The 17,963-nt window shown below is 43.4% G+C and overlaps 1 protein-coding gene across 5 annotated transcripts in view; it reads left to right on the forward strand.

Annotated features, from left to right (window-relative positions):
• The first annotated feature begins 2,031 nt into the window (after positions 1–2,031).
• The window catches only part of FER (FER tyrosine kinase), a 254,067-nt gene continuing 238,135 nt past the window's right edge, over positions 2,032–17,963 (forward strand). For 3 of the 5 annotated variants that reach the window (XM_058656235.1, XM_058656236.1, XM_058656239.1), the window contains exon 1: positions 2,032–2,177. The gene's annotated coding sequence lies outside the window, so the exon portion shown is untranslated. Of the gene's footprint in view, positions 2,178–3,718; positions 3,840–17,963 lie in introns of those variants that run through there. The other 2 variants (XM_058656233.1, XM_058656234.1) reach the window with 2 other exon arrangements.

Genomic DNA, 17,963 nt, shown 5'->3' on the forward strand with positions numbered 1-17,963 from the left:
ACATCTTGACCATTAATTTCATCATTTCTGCTTCTATTAAAATTTACTTGTAATTCAATATTATCTACCTAAGATCACTCTGAAGAAATTAAAATTTACTTTCCTTAACTTCATCGTGTCAATTCTCTTGACATAGGCATTCATGAGAAATTAAAATTAAGAACAAAATCTCCCAACCCAGAACTCCTCCCAAGAAACAGCAAAAGAAAACAATTTATTGTCAAATAAGCATTAAACCTGAGGATGTGTATCAGCCAATTCACTAAGATTGCAGAGACAGAGATTCTGTCCTTTCGTAGGGTTGAGCAGATGGAATCCATTACATACATGTTTTCTAGATAAACAATTACTAGCCCTCAAGTGAGAGAACTTGAGGGCATCATTTGTCACAGCACATTTCGTCTTTCCCGAGTAGCTGGGGTGCTCACCTGAGTTCTGACAGGAGATGGTTTTGCACCTTGGTGCGAAGATGCCCGCAAAGTTGTACTTCTAACTCTCACAGAGAGTGGGAGTGAGGGCTGCTAGCTCCCTTGAGTGCACAGCATTTCCAAGCAACTGCTCCCAGGTTTTTAGAAAGACATTCCTGGATCACAAAGATGACAAATGACCCATTCAGTCTTCCCAAGGAGTTGTGGACATGCCACAGAGATGAGAAAATACTTCGCAATTACACATGCTCCGAGGCAAACACGGAGGGAAACCTCACCCTTCCATAGTCAACAGACAATTCAGCTTCTTGTTTTTTTTTTTTTTTTTTTTTTTTATTTGTCCTTACGGCATACTTTGGTTTCTTTGGCTTTGAAACTGCAGATAAAAGCAGTCCAACTTAAACCTTATGTTTTTTTCTACGTGTAGGGCTGCTCGCTGTGGTCAAATAAATAACCCTGTAGAGAAAAGAATACTCACCACCCTGCTCCGGCGCCCACTGAACTCAGACGTCTCTAAGGGGGAGGGTGGATGTGGGGTTGACATGAAATTCGCTCCAGGCTAAGACTGTGGTTCAACCAACGCACAAGATACAATGCCTTAACAAGGCTGCTCCAGGGGCAAGGACAGGTCAAGCCATCATCCTGTTACAGACCCAATCACCCCGTTACAGACCCCGGAACTCTGTCGGTTACAGACCGACCGAACTCTGGGCCAGTTCATGTCACTCATTTACCACCAGGTTCTTTTTGAGAGGGAAAGTTCTGCAAACAGATCTCCCTGGAAAGCGCAGACCCGTCTGGTTTCTTGACGGGTTCTTGCCTGGACCTGCCACATGTTCTCAACCGGTCACACCAAACTCTCAGGTCCCGCACTGAGCTCCTGAGGTGGTCGCCGGGGGGAGTCACAGGCACTGCGCGCTCAGGTGTGCCACGACCCTGCCTCCCCCCACCCCGAGGGTCAGAAGCTGGAAACGAGCCTGAAAGGAACCCATGTGACACTGGGTGCAAGCACAACGTGGACCACACAGAGGACAAAGATGACCAAGTTTGAGGCAGGAGTGTCTATGTGCGGGTCAGGGTCCGCGCCTCCGGCGCTCGCGGGCACACTTATCACTTCCACCACGCCTCCGACCCCTCACCTCCCACCCTGAGAATTCCCTTCCCGGGGCCGACAGGAGGGTAGTCTCTTCCAGGCGGCCCGGGCTTATCACCCACGGTCCGGCCACTTCCCGGTCACGGCCCGTCGAGCCTCCCCAAGTTTCCTGTGACGCCGCCGGCCGCCTCCGGCCCCAGCGCACCGAAGCAGCCCTGGACACCACCGGGAGGACAGGACGCACTCCCGGAGGCTCGGGGACAGCCGCACCGGCAGACAGACCTCGGAACCACGCCCCAGCCAGGGAGAGGGCCAGAGGGCGGCGGCCTCCGTTCGCGCCCCTGCTCGCCCCGCCGCCAGCGCCCGGGCCCGCGCGCGCGCCCACCCGGCCCCGAGTTCGAGCCCCGCCTCCTCCGGGGTCCGGGCCAAGCGGCCGCGCCCCGCCTCCTGGGAGGCCGGAGAGGAGTGGGGGTCGAGGGCCGGCGGCAGCGCCCGCCTTCCGCTCTCGTCCATTGGATAAGGCCCGGAGACCGGAGTGCGGCAGCATTGGCTGCAGTGGATCGTGGCAGCTGCGCCCATTGGCTGAGGCGGCCCCCGTGACGCGGGGTGGCGACCGGCTCCCCGGGTCTGAGGGGCTCCTGCTTGTCAGGTTCTAGGTAGGTGCGTTTCGCGCCGCCGGCGGTAGGCGCTGTTGCCCGGGGCAACGCCAAGGGAGGTGGGGGGGAAGAGGAGGGAAGACGAGCGCGAAGTGGGGGCAGCCACCCCTGCCCGCAGCGGGGTGTCCGGGATTCGGGCCCCCGGTGGCGGGGCTGCGCCCTGGGCTCTTCCTCCTCCTGCAGCCCCGGGCTGAGGGGCCACCCGCCCAAGCGTCTGTCCGCGGCCGAGCCTTCCCGCCTGGGCCCTGGACAGCCGGCCCCTCCCACCACCCCGGGGACCCTGGAGGCTGAGGGGGCGGCTGCTGCGCGAGCCCAGCCGGCGGTGGCGGGCGCGGGGGACTCCGCCCCGGCGCGGGGCCCGGGGGCTGCGGGGGTGGAGGCCGCGGGCACCGCCCTCCTTGGCGGGGCGGCCCCCCCACCTCAGCCCAGGGTGTCTCCCTCACACCCCACCCCAATCCCGTCCTACATCTGGAAACCCGCACTCTTGCCGTGACCCGCCCAGTCTCGTCCAGCTCTGGCCCCTCTCCGCCCCTTGTGCCTCCCACCTGGGGCAGGGGTGTGTGCCCCGGGAGGCGGCTGCAGAGACGGGCTCAGGTGTGTGAGGCGGGCATGGGGGCGTGGGAGATGTCTGGAGGCGCCTTCTGGCGCACTTGGTGCCTTCCAGGTTTCCCTCCGGAGCTGCTTTCTGGAGCATGCTTAGGGGCAGGCTGGTCTTGGTAGGGCCCCCTGCTTGCACAAATCGAGGGATTTCCCAGAAGTGGTCCTCTTTTTTTTTTTTTTTTTTTTTGCTTTGCACATATATGATGATTTGTTGAGACTGGTGGCCTTTCGTTTCCGTTCACCGTATGGTAAACAAAATGAAACTTTAACTTTTTAAGTTTAGCACAAGCTGCACCTCTACGTGGTGGTCTATCAACTTTATAGAAACTGTCATTTTCCCTTTTCTCCAGAAGTTTTAAAGATACTGGTGTTTCTCAAATGAAGTTATTATGTATAAAAGTGTAGTAGAAAAATCCGTAAGAGTCAAGACCAAAATATTTTAATTACTGAAAAAATGTGGAATACAGTTATATGGCATTATTGGCCTCCTGGTCTACCCCAGTGGCCTTTAGAAGTCATATTTGTGAAGAGCTACGGTTTTTCAGTCAGTGCGTAGTAAGACTGGGTGTGTCTGTTATAGTCCGGGAAGCTCTTCTATTACTACTCCTGATCCAAGGGGGCTGGGCTTCTAATGAGTTGGGAGTATGTTAAGAGGATGCTGGGAAGCCTGTGCTGGGTTCTCGTCGGAGACCTTTGGTGATGATCTGCTTCTCTTGGCAGCATTAAATATGCACCATCCCACATTGTCCAGTGGCCAGATAAGGCAGCTTCTGCCACACTTGAGAGAGACGTCATTAATCCCAAAGAAAGAACGCAGCCTGTTGGTAGACAGATTTCTTGTTTAACTGTTCCATAATTGTTCTATAGCTGTGGTTGGATTGTGAACATTTCCCATTTGGTATTTTTTCTTCCAGTATTTTACTATGAGAAATTCCAGATGGTGCAGAAAAGTGGCTGCACCTATCAGCTGAGTGAACAATAACGTATTGAAACCTGCTATTGTAGCCGTTCAGGGATACTGAAACTGAACTGATCAAAAAGCAGACATAAACAGATACAAAGGTAATACCAAAATATTGTAAGGAATCGGTTTCTGTTTATAAATTTAATTACATGGCAGGATTCAAAGCACACTTTTGAGTGAGCAGGAAATTATCCTTGTTCTAAAGCCCAAAAGAAGTAAGTTGTATTTTGCTAATCTAGAAAAAAAAAAAAGAGATCTAATGAACTTGCTACATAAGTGGAAGTTTTGGTTTAAAATTGGGACTCCTGGGTTGTACTTGGTTTATAAGCATTTTCTTTGGAGAGAATATTGATTTTGCATTGTTATGGTAATATGAATGAATTAGATTAACCTTTTGTATGTTCTATGCATTAACATTTTGTATTGGAGAAAGGCTAACAGTTTTTTGGTAGAACTATTAAATTTTTAGAACTACTTCATGGGGACAGTTTCAAGTTAATATTTTGATAAAACTCAAAACTGTCTTGAGTTCTCATGGTGTTAAAGGTTTCTTAAAGACATAGATCTTTAGTTTGTAGTAAAGGAGTAATTGGCAATGAGTATACATTAAAATACATATCTGTCTAATATCTGTAATTTTTCCATATTTAGGAAATTCAGGCACTCTTCAAGTGTTTTTCTGTTTAAGCATATTTTCAACCTGTTTTTATGCTGATGTCTTAATATGGGAACTAAGAGCTGAGTCTTAGAATTTATAGATCTGTGTATTATCACATTATGGCTTTTCCATGTTTCATTTGCCTTTGTCACATGTAGAGCTGGTTTATGTGCCATGTCACTGAGAGATGAAGAGTAGCAAGCAGGCGTCGCTTTGGAAGATTCAGCTGATTTAGAGTCAATGAGATGTTTAGATTTTTTTTTAAAATCTAAAGCTCCAGTTTTGCCTTGCCATCTCTCCTCCTCCTGCGCAATAGCGTAGTGGTTAAAGTCCTCGCCTTGAAAGTGCCGGGATTCCATATGGGCACTGGTGTGTATCCCAGCAGCCCCGCTTCCCATCCAGCTCCCTGCCTGTGACCTGGGAAAGCAGTTGAGGACAGCCCAAGGCCTTGGGACCCTGCACTCGTGTGGGAGACTCAGAAGAGCTCCTAGCTCCGGGCTTCGGATTGGCTCAGCTCTGGCCATTGTGGCCTCTTGGGGAGTGAACCATCGGATGGAAGATCTTCATCTCTGTTTCTCTTCCTCTCTGTATATCCGCCTTTCCAATAAAAATAAATAAATCTTTAAAAAAAAGATTGAGAAAGATGTGGAGAATAAAAATCACTGATATTCCAGTTATAATGAGTGTTTTGAAGAAAAATTAAAACTTCCATGACTTCTGTAACTCAAGCATCATTTTAATCTTCGCTTCTTCATTTCATTGTATCTATATTCACACTTAAAGTTGTTGGAATTCCTGAATTGGGGGCTCAGTTACTCTGAATTACAATTGGAATCCCAGATCTGAGGAAAAAAAATGGAAAAGGATGGAGGACAAATTAGAATTAGAACAAAGGGGCCCAGCGTGATAGCATAATGGTTAAGGTCCTCGCCTTCCAAGAGCCAGGATTCCATATGAGCACCGGTTCTAATCCTGGCAGCTCCACTTCCCATCCAGCTCCCTGCTTGTGGCCTGGGAAAGCAGTCGAGGATGGCCCAAGGCCTTGGGACCCTGCACCTGTGTGGGAGACTCAGAAAGAAATTCCTGGCTCCTGGCTTCAGATTGGCGCAGCACTGGCCGTTGCAGCCACTTGGGGAGTGAATCATCGGATGGAAGATCTTCCTCTCTGTCTCTCCTCCTCTCTGTACATCTGCCTTTCCAATAAAATAAATCTTTAAAAAAAACCGTTTAAGAATTAGAACAAAGGAATTACACTCAAGCACTCACTTTATCTTATAAGTATAATACAATGCTGGATTACTATATGAAATTGCCATCTGGTTAACAAAATATCTCCCAAGATTTTCCTTTGGAATTCTACGTAAGGTCAAGCTAATTTATTGCCTGTTGGACAGAATGTTCAGATTTTTCCATTTTGGTAGTGCCATACATTCAGATCTAAACAATTTAATGCCATGCATGACTTGGAATTTTTTCTTAAGTAGTAATATATAATAAAACTATGATTACTTCTCTTTCTACATCACCAACATTCTATATATGCTAGATGTTGTCTTTTTATTTAGTATATGTTAAGCATAAGACCTGAATTTTAATGTAGGTTGTTTCCAGGTGGAAAGTGGAGTGGAAAGAAGAGCCGTTTGGTTTGGAGTCAGAAATCTGGGGTTCAGTAACAGTTCCTCTCTGTGGCTTCTTTGGCAAGTTACTTAATGCCTTTTAATCATGGTTTCCTCATTTATTAAATTAGGGTAGTGAAATTGCCTCATAAAGTTATCACATGTAAGAAACAACACAACATAGGTAATGCGCTTGACTACAGGAAGTAGTTAACTTCCATATTTGGTTCCTCTTGTGGTAGCATTTTATCTTTTCTGATATTTATTTAACATTTAAAAATATTTGCATAATGCCAGTCTTTAGTGTAAGTAAAATAACATTAAAATAAAATGTAAGTAAAAGAACATTCAAAATTGAAACTAGTTATCCAATATAATTTATTCTTTATTTATAATTTATTCTTTATTTAATTTATAATTTATTTAGCACAAAGACTGTTTTCATAGTGAGCCTAATAGTTTTTTGTTGTTGTTGTTGTTAATGGAAAGTCAGAAATACAGAGAGGAGAGACAGGGAGGAAGATCTTCTATTCGATGATTCACTCCCCAAGCAGCTGCAACAGCTGGAGCTGAGCCAATCCGATGCCAGGAGCCAGGAGCTTCTTTTGGGTCTCCCACACGAGTGCCATCCTCGACTGCTTTCCCAGGCCACAAGCAGGGAGCTGGATGGGAAGCAGGGCTGCTGGGAATAGAACCGGCGCCCATATGGGAGCCTGGCTCGTGCAAGGTGAGGACTTTAGCCGCTAGGTTACCAGCCAGACCCGAGCACAATAGTTTACATAATAGGATTCATATAATCTAGATAGTTGTCATATAAACATCTTTAGTAAATAAAACTGTTTTGGCCTAATCATAAGGTTAAGTTTAAAATTGCAATTTTTTGAAAATAAAAGTGCTTTTAAATTATTCATCCTACATAGAACTATAGTTAAAAGTGAAGTATAAGAAATTATTTGCAAGTGGTATTTTCTGAAACTTTTTGTGAATGAAGGGTTTAAGTACTTCCATAAAATGCAGTCAAAAATAATTGAAACATTTAAGTGATCCCTTTAGACTCTTATTCTAGCAATGGTACTAAGTTGTCAAATTATCTTGCTTCTAAAATGCAGGCTGGAAGACCTGACGTGACATTGTTCGCATATTGGTATAGGTTCTAATTCTGGACCCTCCTTTAAGGAGGGTTATAGGACAAAAGACATTTGTGGCTTAATCACACAAAGTATTTTTTAAAATTATTTCCCACAATATAGTTTTGTAGGAATAGGAGTTTATCCCTCCTTCTCCCCCAATCACCCTTCCTGTTTTCTCTTCCTGTTATTTCTCTGTATTGTTAGAGTAGTATAGTTAATAATATTTATACATAACTTTCTGATTTCAATTTAAAATTTTTTTCATGATATAGTTGCATAGGCTCAGAAATTTCTCTTTCCACCTTCTTCATTTCCCCTTCCCGTCACTAAATTTTACTATATTATTACAAAAGTATAGTATAGTCCTTCTACAACAATCACACATCCGTCATATTGTTATTTAAATGTATCAGGACATTGTAGGTTTAGACATGGCAGAAAGTCCAATATCTTATTGTCAAGATATATTTTACAGTTTGGTTGGGAGTCTGTCTTTTTCAGGAGTAGAGATGCATTCTGAAATGTATCTTCACTCTTGGTATGCTTGCCTTCATTATACAGTTCATTTAGATAAATGCATAGACATATACATACAGTGAAGTAGGGTACCTTTCTCCCCACGTCTATGCCAGCAGGTGGTGTTTGTAGAGTTCTCAATGCAGGCGGACCTCACTGGAGTTAGGTGGAATCCCAGTGTGGTTTTCGTTTGTATTTCCCTGATTAGCCATTTGAATCTGTTCTTTTGAAAAATATTCATTTCCTTCACCCATTTCTTTGCAGGGTTTATTTGTTTGGCTATGACTGAGTTTTTGAAGCTCTTTGTGAATCCTGTATGTTAGTCCTCTATCAATTGTGTAGTGTGCAAAGATTTTCTCCTATTCTGTTGGTTGCTTCTTCAGGTTGTTAATCATTTCCTTTGCCGTACAGAAGCTTCTTAGTTATGTGATCCCATTTGCTCATTTTGGCTTTGACCACCTGTACTTTTGGCGACTTTTCTAAGAAGTCTTTCCCAATGCCAATATCTTAGAGAGCACTTCCTGTGTTTTACTCTAACAGTTTGATGGATTCTGGATATGGATGTACGTCCTTAATGCATTTGGAGCTGATTTTTGTATAAAGTCAGAGTTGGGGACCTTGCTTCTTATTTATGTGGCCTGATACCTAGTTGTCCCAACAGTATCTGTTGATGAGACCAGACCTTTCCTTTGGGTTATTTGCAGTTGTTGAAGATTAATTTGCTATACATGAGTGGGATTTCCTCTGGGGTTCCTATTCTGTTCCATTGATCTTCTTTGTTTCTGTACCAGTGCCAGACTGTTTTGATTACCACTGCCCTATTGAAGACTTGAGATAAGAATTTTAATTCCTCCAGATCTATTTTTATTCTTCAAGTTAGCTTTGGTTAATCATGGTCGCTTGTGTTTCCAGATGAATTTTTGTATCTTCTTTTTCAGCTCTGAGAAGGATGTTATTGGGATTTTGATTGGGGCTGCATTGAATCTGTATAATACTTTTGATAATATGGACATTTTGATAATGTTGATCTTGCCAATCTAGGAACTTGGTGAATTTCTGCATCTTTTAATGTCTTCTGTTTCTTTTTTTTAATGTTTTATAATTTTCATCATAGAGGCATTCCATGTCTTTGGTTAGGTTTATTCCGGGGTATTTAAGATTCTTTGGCACTTTTAAAGGGGACTATATTTACAAATTCTTTCTTAGCCATGGAATTATTTGTGTATGCTAGGGTCATTGATTTATATTCATTAATTTTGTATCCTGCTATCCTGCTAAATTCTCCTATGAATTCCATTAGTCTCTTGATTGAGTCTTTTGATTCTCCTGTGTGGAGGGTCATGCCATCTGCAAACAGAAATAATTTTAGTTCCTTTTTTCCAATTTGAATTTCTTTAATTTTTTTCTTGCCTAATAGTTCTGCCAAGGTCTTTCAATACTGTATTGAACAGCAGTGGTGAAAGTGGACATCCTTGTCTAGTTCCATATCTTAGTGGAAAAGCTTCCAGACTTTCCCCAATCAGTCTGATGCTGGCATTGGGTAACTGTCTGTTATTTAAATGTGTCATGGCATGGCATGTATAGGCAGGAGTCTTATTGTCACACAACTGGAGGTCAGTTCTAAGTCAGAGTAAGGCTTGCTGCTTGCTGCAGCAATTCTTGGGGTGTTTTTTGTTGGAGTTGGACACATCTGTATTCTGTGTTCCCTGTGCTGTCTGGATGTGTTCATCTGGTGGAGAGTTTCCTAGGTTTCTTTCAGTTGGTGGGCTTTTGTTAATTTCACATTATAATATAAATAAAAGTGGCTTTGACCCTTCTAGCAATGTCCAGTTTTCTAACAAGTGGATCAGTAGCCACCCTTGTAGCCATACCACTTCTTAGTTGATGAGAATTACATTTCTTTCAGAATCATATGCTTTCTATGCACATTCTTTTATAGGTTCAGCATAATTTTGAGTTCCACAGATTTTGTGAATTTTACCTTGCTAGGAGCAAAGGAAACATTTTCATGCATTACCCTTTTTTTTTTATTTCAGTAAATTCTATGGGGAGTGGTGAACTTTCTAAGATAGCAGATCCACTCACTGAGACATATCACATCCTTTTGCAGTTGACTCTAAGTTTATATATTCTGCTTAAGTTCCATTGTTTTGTCATGCCTGTTTCTGTGTATTGAATACATTTTCAGTAATTAAGGCACACTAAATAATGTAGTTGTCTCAGATAATTATTAATGACAACTAATTTGATGGATCACTCTCCCGAATATTTATAAGCAGTTCTAATGGATTAAGCATCACTGCCTAGATTTATGTACACTAAAAACTTTTTTTACTATGCAGGAGCATGATTTTCTTCCTCCTGTACAGCCTTCTGTATGTTTCATCTTAAAATTTTTGTGTTATGTGTATTACTTTTTCTCCTAGAATTTTTTTTCTTAGAAATTATTTGAGAGGCTGAGAGATTTAGAGGGAAAAAATGGAATTACTCCCATTTCCTGGTTTACTTCCCAAAATGCTTGCAGTGGCCGAGACTGGGCCTGCCTGAAACATGGAGCTAGAAATACAATCCTGGTCTCCCGCGTGATGGCAGGAACCCAGGTGCTTGAGCTGTCAGTGCTGCTTCTGGGGGTCTGTGTTAGGAAGAGAGTGCTGTCAGGAGGCGTGGGGTTAACACACTCCCTTATGACTTATCCTTGCTCAGTATCTAACCATCAAGAAATAGTTAATCATAGAAATAATTTCTAACCCTTAGTTTCTTAGTAAATTACATGGATTCATATATATATAATATAGGTAGGTGGGGATTGCTAATGTTTCTTCGGTTTGGTAAAAGTGCTAGGCATCTTGTACATTTCTTGTGGATTTGAGGACAGTACTATGAATTGGATGGTTTATTTAAGGGTGCTTTAAAAAGTTTATGAAAAATGGGCATTGAAGCCCAGTTCATCCCAATCAGCCCCACTATCCAGACCACACTGATGCCAGCGGGTGCCTGTCTAACCATGCCTGCCTCAGTCCTGGCAGAATTTGCACCCTGTGTCAGCATCTGCCAGCTGATGCTGCAGCAAAGCCCAACACAACCACCCACACTCATTTTCGCTTATGCACGTACCAGAAGGTACAGTCAGCCCAACCTGGTTTTTCCCTCATCCAGCTCACATGTAGGCCATCAGATGTTGTGGTCCTGCCCGGCCTGATCTGCCCCCATCCCAGCTCTCACATTCACCAGTGGGAGTAGTGGCCCAGTCAGGATCAGGGGTGATGATTGTTTTTTACCACAGTGGAGGAGTGAGATTTTTTTGTTGGCTGATATGCAGGTCTTTGGCTTGCAACCTGTAAAGATCTTCTGTCTTCACTTCTTCGTGGTCACAGCCGGTGGTTTCCCTTAATAACTGGTTTTCTGTTGGTGAGAGATTCGGACCCATGGACTCATGTTAGGGGTTGAGCAGTAATAAATGTTTCTTGGGAGTTTCTAAGCTAACTCAAAATTTAAAAATAGACTTAGTGAGTTGTTTTTATTGATTTGCATTTGATCAGTTTCTTCCAATTAGGCCAAATCTTAGTCCTTGAATCAAACATTGCTTGATGTGTCTAAACACCTTGGCCCATCGCTTAACCAAGTGATTGTCCAGTAGGATGCAGCTCTTACCTCAGGGGATATTTAACAGAGTCATATTGTCATAACGGTGTTGGTAGAGTAGGCAGGTGCTACTGGGACTGAGTAGATAGAGGGCAGCATTCTATTTAAATGTCTTACATTGTGTAGGTCAGAGTTAAACAACAAATAATTACCCAGTTCAAAATGTCAGCAGTATCAAGGCTGAGAAACCATGCAGTCCCCAGCTTGTCAGTCTCCGTCTTGGCTTTTGCCATTCAAGGAGTCGCTTGCACATGATGACTCAGGGCCTGCTCCCAGGCTGTTTCGTTTTTTGATGGTTGTTTTCAAAATCCATCGCCGACCTTGCCGAGCTGCTTGGGTAGGAGCTCAGCAGCTTTTTTCCACTTCCTAATCTTAGTTTCTGGATATTCCATTTTTAACTCTCTAAATTTCTGTGTTTTAAGTCATCATTGACTTGTACTAACAGACAGGATTTTCCTTTTAATGCTTCACTCGTAGGGTGTTTCTCTTGGAGGATTTACTGAAAGTTGCAATGTAGTGGCACACATCACAACATCCTAATTTTTTTTCTGAGTACTTTATAGTCTCATTGGTGGTAAGCACATAGTCTGATTTGTGAGAGCAGCAAATTACCAGCCTATTAGGGATTGCTCAGTACCTGCTGTAAAAGACTGCTCATTCCCTTCATTTTCCATTATTGCCTCAGCTCTACATTTTAAAAGGCTGTCACTTCTATTGCCTGATTTCTTGCAAGCATTTTTATATTTGTTAGTGCTTTAGAAAAGCCTGATATAATAGAACTGACCACCAAAGGTGGAAAATAGTGGACAGATGTTAGAGAGAGGGAGATAAATCCAGAATTTCATGAAGTGTAATTTAATGAGGGGACAGACGTAGAATGCAGCTGCAAGATTGGGGTTCTGCACCATGATGGCAGTAGAAGAAGGGTTTTCTAGACAAAGTGACTCGTGGAGAGCCAGAATGTAACTGGATTTATCGAGAGAAACTCTTATTCTGGAGCCAGCAAGGCAGCACCCTTATCTAGAGGCATCAGTTAAGAGTGGCAGATTATTATTCTTTAAAAAATGATTTACTTATTTATTTGAAAGCAGACTGAGAGAGAAGTTGAGATGGATGTAGGGGAGAAAGAGAGAGAGAGGGAGAGGGAGGGAGAAAGAGATAGAAGGAGAGAACACTTCTGTTGGTTCATTCCTCATATGAACATAGTGGTTGGGGCTGAGCCATGTTGATATCAAGAGGTAGAAACTCGATCATGTGGTTGCAGTGGTCTAAGCATTTGGTCACCTTCCACTGCTTTTCCTGATGCATTAACAGGAAGTTTGAGCAGTTGGGTGGGAGAGCTGAGAATGGGATGGGATGGAGCTGTCTATAGCAGTAACTTGATGCTCTGCACCACAGTACCCACCCCCAGCAGCAGATTTATTTTAATGACTTTGTTTACCTTGAGTGGTTTGGGATGTCTGACCTCCAGATTTGCCTAGAAGGCAAGGTGACGGTAACAGTCAAAATTCCTGTAGTGATGTCAAGCTGAATCATTACAGTCAGGCTTCTCTAGGCATCTAGAACTAAGGACAGAAACCCAGCCGTGCTTTTGCTCAGGCTCCAAGCCTTGATGTGTCCTTGATTCTGCACAGTCTTCCTGTGTGTATTCTGTTTGCTTAAAAAAATTTTTTTGGTGAGTTCTCCATCTTGATTATATTGGTCATATACCATCTCTATCTTGATTATATTGGTTCAACGCCATTCTACTCCTATATAGTGTCCCTGCAATACTGTTGCTCTCAAAAGGTAAGTTGTATCAGTCTTTTGCAAAGAGATCATCCTGCTGTTTCTTTGCTCAGGATCTTTGAATTGCAAGAGGCTGGGGGCCTTTGGTGCAGTAGTTGGGTCGCTGCAAGGATGTTGCTATCTGGGCTTCAAGTCCCATCTCTGCTTCTGATTCCAGCTTCCTGCTCTTGCTCACCCTGGGAGGCAGCCAATGATGGCTTCACTGTGCTGCTCTTCACCACTGATACTGCATGAAGTCCTAGGGTCCCGATTTGAGCTTGGCCCAGTCCTGGTGGTTGTGAGCCTTTGGGGAGTGAATAAGCAGAAAGAAATTTATGTTTTCTTGCTTTTGTTAGCACTTGAAAAAAAAATCTTTTAGTAGCTTCTCACCTAATTCAAAGTAAAAGATCAAATTCTTAAAACCATCTCCAGGTTTGGAGTCCTACTCTTCTGTGCTGGGGCGAGATCCATCTTGGAAGTGAGGTTTTGCTCTTATTTCTGCTGTCCACAGCACACAGCCCTCTGTGGCCTCCCCTAAGTAGGTACTTGTCCGTTTCCTCCATCTGGAATGCTCCCTGCTGAGTAACCAGTCCCCTTCCTGTCTCCTTTGGGTGCTTGAAAGATCTTTCATCTTCCAACACAAATTTGAGGTCTCTTACTGCCCTGTGGCTTATTGTTGTTCCCTTTTTTTTTCTTTCTTGATAATGTTTGTTATCGCATAACACCTGTGATGTTTACTATTTGCTTTGCATTTAGTTTATATTCTCTATTTAAATATAATTTCCTTGAGGTGAGGAATTTTTAAAAAATCTATTTTATTTGAAAGTTTGAAAGCCAGAATTACACACAGAGGGGAAGACAGAGAAAACTAAGTCCACCATCCGCTGGCTCACTCTGCAAATGGCAACAAGTCTCCAGGCTTTGGTCAGGTTGAAGACAGGAGCCAGGAGTCTCGTCTAGATCTCTCATGTGAGTGACTGGGATCCAAATTCTTGAGCTTTTTTCTGTTGCTTTCCCTAGCGTATTAGCAGGGAGCTAGATTGGAAGTGGAGCAGCCAGGATTTGAACTGATGCTCATATGGGATGTTGGTGTTGTATGTCACAACTTAATTTGCAACGCCACAATGCCAGGAATTTTTTGTAAAGCAATATGTGAGACATAACTTTGCAGGATCTCAGAAGATATGAGTTTTAGAATTTTAGTGTCTCTAGGGAGAGAAAGGAGAGGGCCTTATTTGTTCAAAGTTCCTGGGAGAAGCTTGTATTTAGGGAGATATGATCTCTAGCTTTCAGGGCTGGGTATTTCACAAATCTCCCTGTAGTACCTTTTGTTCAAAAGACTTCGACTGTGCATAGATAGGAGAACTCCAGAGAGGATTATGTCCCAGCAATAATTCTAATTTTAAAATAAAAAATATTTTAGCTTTTTAAAAAATTGCATTTTATTTATTTGAAAGAAGAGAGAGAGAGAGAGAGAGAGAGAGAGAGAGGCCTCATGTTCTGTTTTTTCTTCCCCAAACACCTATAAACAACCTGGGTCAGGGGCCGGGAGCCAGGAATTAAATCTGGGTTTCCCACTTGAGTGGCTTGGACCTGGTTACTTGAGCCATCAACTGCTGCCTCCCAGGGTGCACTTTAGCAGGAAGCTGGAATTTTCAGTGCAGCTGAGGCTTGAACCCAGGTGATGCAGGCATCCGAAGTAGCATCTTAGTTACTGCACTAGACATCTGCCCTCCAGCAGTAATTCTGAATTACAGCAGCCACATCTCTGCACACCCAAGCTAGGATTTAGAGGCCACATATTTTTGGAATTTTCCCTCATTCCTGTTTCTGTCTCTCTTGACTCTTTGTGTTGACTAGCTCATTGTTAAATATGCAAGTCACGTTCCACATAGTGACATTTAGGTCAGCAGAGGATTGCATATGCAACAGTAATCTCCAAAGATTACATCGCCTATTGACGTTGAGACCATCTTGGTTTGTGTAAGTGCTCTGCGTGCTCTTCCCAGAATGTCCAGGCTGCCTCATGACTCATTTCTCAGGATGTATCGCCTTCCTGAAGAGATGGGTGATTTATGGTCTTTTACTTCCATGGCTACAGCTGAAAGAGAACTTTCTTTCCTGAGGAGTTCCTGCAGAAATGTTGGAGTTAAGTCTTACTCATCCTGTTTTTGGTCACATACTCGTTTTTAAGCTACTCCTTGGAAGGCAGGAACATCTGCTTTTCCAGACGATATATGGGTGATCCAGGCTACACCACGTGGTGTGAGCACGAGAGAAGGATAGTTCATTAAAAGAATGGGGTATGCTGCAGACTCAAAAAAGAGCATATGTCTGTTGATAAGCACATTTAACACACTCTCATTTTAAAAATTAGAATATCAGTGTATGTAGGCATTCTTACATACACACACACACGCACACATATATATAAAATCACATGATGAAACATTTTTATGGAAATGTGAGATCTTTTAATAATGGTAAAATTGTGTTTAAATTTACTGTTTACTTTTAGATTTTTGGCATACCAGATTTGGACTTGTGTGTGTGTGTATGTGTATGAATATATGAGTGATTAAGGCATAACGTGGGTATATTCACCAGATTTCCTTGTTTTATTTTCTTGTTTTTAAAGGTTTATTTATTTATTTGAAAGCAGAGTTACAGAGAAAGAAGCAGAAATAGAGAGAGAGATGTTGGATCTGCTATTTCAGTCCCTGAAGTGGCCACTACAGTGGTGGGGCCAACCTGGCTCTGAAGCCAGGAACCAGAAGCTTCAGTTGGGTCCACTGGGGTGCAGAGATCCAGGGACCTGACCCACCTTGTACTTTCCCAGGCCCATTAGCAGGGAGTTTCCTCAGTTTTCCTGAATGATATTATTGACACTATTGATATTGCCCAATATTGAGCAGGGCATCCTGGTTGAATAGTTGTCTGTCTTGTTCTTGGGTCTTTTAAAACTGACAATTTCTGTATTACAGCAAGGCCAGAATATGTAATTCTAAGCATCTCAACTGTTTTTGCTGATTAAGAGTCTGTAAAATAAAAAAAAAAAATAGAAACTTTAGTGGATGATCCAGAACTAATTGAGGCTGACTTTGGAATGAAATTCGGTATTTATCCCATTGCATTCATAGTGTTTTATTCCTTAGAAATTTTTAGGAATAAGATGTTTATTGTACCAAACTTTGGAGATTTAATTGATGGCACTCTAAAGGAAGCAAGATAAAGAAGAATCAGAGAAAGCATAATTCCCCTTGGGGTGTTAGTCATTCAGTCATCACTTGTTGGTACTCTGGTCAGGGAAGGTGACTCTATTGAAATAAAACACCCATGTCCTCAGTTATGTGTCAGGTTAGAGGAGGAAGAGGGTTGTACTAACAAGTTATTTGTTGAATAGCTTTCTAGGCAATTCTAGCATTGGAAGCCTTGCCAAATCCAGAAGGGAATGGCATGCTTGTCTAGAAGCAAAGAAGTGGGCAAAGATTAGAAGCGTGGAAAAGCTGGAGAGTACGCCAGCCACACCGAGTTTGGCCAGTTTCCTGAAAGGAGAGGAGTCGTCTTAGTAACATTTAGATATGATAGTATGATAGTAGAGGAAATGGGGAAACTATCGGGCAACAGAAGAAGTAAGCGAAAAAGAGGCACTTGGAAGAAGGGAGAGCTTGTCAGTGATAAAGAAGAGAGCAATGATCAAGACCTTTTCTCTTCTTTTTGAGCCACATGAGAGGTCTTTATTTTCTGCGGGCGAAGTAGCTGTGGGGCAGGGAGAAAGTGAGCAAAGAATGAGGATAGAAACAGAGGAGAGAACAAAGGAAGAGGCGTCTTTATAGCCTCCAGGTGGGTCTGCAGAGTGTGGGCTCAGGGAGGTGCCTATTGGGAGAGTGTGGGCTCAGGGAGGTGCCTATTGGGAGAGTGTGGGCTCAGGGAGGTGCCTATTGGCAGACGCATGGTAAATGCCTGGGGCATTGCTGGAAAACACAGTTAAAGCTGAAGGTCATTAAGTTAGGCAAGTGGGCCTGAGACTAGGGATTTACAGTCAGCAGATATTCAAGGCATTCACAATGGCGCTGAGTCCAGGATGGGGGGACCAGGAGTCAGTTTCCCGGGCCTCTGTTGCATTCGCTCCTAACAACCATTTTCTCATCAGGAGACCAGGCAAGAATCAAGGAACCACCTGCCCTGGGTCAGCCAAGAGTCGAGGTGCCAGAACAATGGAAGCACCTGACCAGAAAGCAAGACATTTCTTTCTTTCTTTCTTTTTTCTTTTCTTTTCTTTTTTTTTTTTTAAGATTTATTTTATTTTCTTTACAAAGTCAGATATACAGAGAGGAGGAGAGACAGAGAGGAAGATCTTCCAACAAATGATTCACTCCCCAAGTGAGCGCAATGGCCAGTGCTGCGCCAATCTGAAGCCGGGAGCCAGCTGCTTCTTCCAGGTCTCCCACACAGGTGCAGGGTCGCAAGGCTTTGGCACATCCTCAACTGCTTCCTCAGGCCACAAGCAGGGAGCTGGATGGGAAGTGGAGCTGCCGGGATTAGAACTGGCTTCCATATGGGATCCTGGGGCGTTGAAGGCGAGGACTTTAGCTACTAGGCCACGGCGCCGGGGCCAAGGAAGACATTTCTAAGCAGCTTGTCTAATTTCTAGGACTGAGTAGTGGCCAGCCAACTCAAGAGCAGTACTTTAGCACAGTGAAACATGAAAAGCAGAAAAGCATGGGGAAGGATCCTTCTCTGACCTTCCCTGGCCTTTGGAAAAGTTTCCCTCTCGTATTTACTTGTTTCTTTGAGCAGTCATGTATGGTATTGTGACAGGTATGGGTCCTTACTTGCTTTGATGATCTTCACACTTAAGGTTGATTGCATGCTGTGACGATATAGAAAACC

The sequence above is a fragment of the Ochotona princeps genome, chromosome 28 (assembly GCF_030435755.1).
Source record: "Ochotona princeps isolate mOchPri1 chromosome 28, mOchPri1.hap1, whole genome shotgun sequence".
Lineage (NCBI taxonomy): Eukaryota > Metazoa > Chordata > Mammalia > Lagomorpha > Ochotonidae > Ochotona > Ochotona princeps.